Raw genomic sequence first — 2,375 nt, forward strand, 5'->3', positions numbered from 1 at the left:
AGTTGTCGATGTAGAGCTCTTCTCGCCGTGCCTGCGTTCTGAGGTCATAAGTCTCCACTCGCACTTCTAGTACCGACGCAAGAACCAAAAGCAGGTAGGTCTGTAAGCCTTGATCACCTGCTCTCTGCTCCATGCGCGCCATCCTCCAACCAATGCAAATTTTGCTGGTGGAAATGCATCGTGCATAAAACGGGAGAAGGGAGTCAAGGGAGCTTGCTGATCACAAGCGGCTCCCACCCGCTCACATTCCTCCCACCCGCTCCCAGCACAGTAAGCCTCCCTTGGCCCCCACTGTCGATATCAGCATCTTGTTCAATGGCAACATTTCTTCTGGAGCGTACTGCGCTATGGCTGCCGGTGCAGGAATCCAGTTCCATGTGTCGGTGTTTGGGTCGAAGGCCACCCATTCGCACTACTTGCTAGCCAGGCCAAATGCAGCATCCTTTTCCGGCTTTTCTCCGCAGAGGAACCAGCGAAGTTGTATTGCACCCCCATCAGCGCTGCAGATCATTTTATCGGAGGTTGACTCAAGAAACGCAACAAACGAAGGAAGGAGAGAGAGAGAGAGAGAGAGAGAGAGAGAGAGAGAGAACAGAACATACAAGATTGAAATAGCGTGGGCCGCCAGCTGCTGCCTGCAAGCTGAGACAATAGCAAGAGTCGACGGAGAGAGGATGGCTTCGTTCCAAGAGCGGCATGTGACACTCAAGCGGACCAGATCCCTGGCGGGCAGCGTGGTGAGGCAGCGCTCCACCAATTCCTCCGGCAGGACATGCCAGATATTGGAAGACAATATCTGACAGCTTGGAGTTGTGCGGCGCAGGCGAGCAGCATTCTTCTCCTTGTGTCGCTCATCTTTCATGACATCCATGCTTCGAGTGCGAGGCGCCATCTAGTCTAGTAAACGCAAGCGATTATAATATAAGGATCCAAGAGTGCGGCAAGTGATCACGGGGAGTAGACTAACTCCCTTTATAGTCCTATTCACATATTGTTCGTGACTTGTTAAGCCGGCTCTTCAAAACTTAACCCCTACCTGAAATTATTTTCGGAATGGCAAGACGAATGCAGATCTTGGCGGAGAAGCTAGAGTCGGATCCCCATCTTGTATGGTGTGGATGCTGCATTCCTAGGATGGTGTGTATGGTGTGGATCCCCATGATTTACTAGGATCCCCATGCTGTATGGTGTGTATGGTGTGGATCCCCATGATTTACTAGGATGGGCAAGGGCTGACGTAATCCGTGTAGAGGAAGATGTGAGGCCTTGGCCTTCTCCAATTTTCACATGTGCGTATATATTCTTTGAAAACTTCCACATCTAACGCGACCAAAAATCCTGTGTGATAAGCTCAATAATTTTGTTTACTCCAAAATGAACAGTTGTTGGGCAATCGTGTCTAAGTCTTTGTGCCCGCGCTCTTTTAACCAGACCCTTGATCATCATCGCTCACTAATGCCTCCTCTATTGTGTCTTCACTTACCAATGATGAATAGTGATTTAAGCTATAGAACTCCTTGGCGGTTGCGTACATAGCTATCAACACATAACTTTTGACAATCAAGAATTGAGAATCTAACTTATGTGAGTTTTCAGATGAATAGATCCTACAATTATAGGCTCTTTAGCGGTGGATCTCATTGCTTTTTGCAACATATTAATGTGCTCTTAATTGATAAAGTGAATTAGAACTACCTATGCAAGGATCTCTAAAAATTTCACAAAGTCCTTGACGAAAATTGTTGAATGTTGTAGATCCATTGTGATATCTTTGGCAAGACCAAAGAATAGGTCTTGAAAAGAAATGCCAATTGACACTTTCAAGTTCAACGACTCATACATATATTGAGCACTTGTGACATTCTATCTTGCATTCTAAATACTCAATGGAAGTGCACTTGACATTGAAGAGCCTTATTGTTTTCTATCAATAAGGAACTGCGAGCTCAAAGAAGAGCTCAAAGACATTAGAGTCTTTGTCCTATGCTGGAGCTCATCTTTGGAGCCATTCTCTGCAAATAGCATGAGACTCTTTATAGATACTATTGGAGATATCAAAATCACTCATTCCAATTGGTTAATTGATCTTGAGAATACTCTTTCTTGATGAAGAATCGTAGAGCTTCTTCTTGAAGCACTCTATTGTTTTAATCCTCCTGGAACATTGGTGTTGGAAATAGGGTTCCAGGAAAATACACACAGCTTGGAGAAGATGAATGAAGCTCAAGCCACACAATTGAGAGTAGTATTACTTAGTGTACAATGGAAAGATAAGATAGCCCTAGAGTGATGGGCATATATACAATGCACGGTGGAAAAACCTCCTAGTGAGGGAAAAAATTCCGCGACAGTCCTAAGTGTGTTCACACACATCA

General features: G+C 45.2%; 1 pseudogene; it reads right to left on the minus strand.

Moving 5' to 3' along the window:
- Window positions 1-241: 241 nt before the first annotated feature.
- On the minus strand, window positions 242-892 carry LOC147426555 (uncharacterized; annotated as a pseudogene).
- Window positions 893-2,375: the final 1,483 nt, after the last annotated feature.

The sequence above is a fragment of the Adiantum capillus-veneris genome, chromosome 24 (genome assembly GCF_014529385.1).
Source record: "Adiantum capillus-veneris isolate H3 chromosome 24, ASM1452938v2, whole genome shotgun sequence".
In the NCBI taxonomy this organism is placed as follows: domain Eukaryota; kingdom Viridiplantae; phylum Streptophyta; class Polypodiopsida; order Polypodiales; family Pteridaceae; genus Adiantum; species Adiantum capillus-veneris.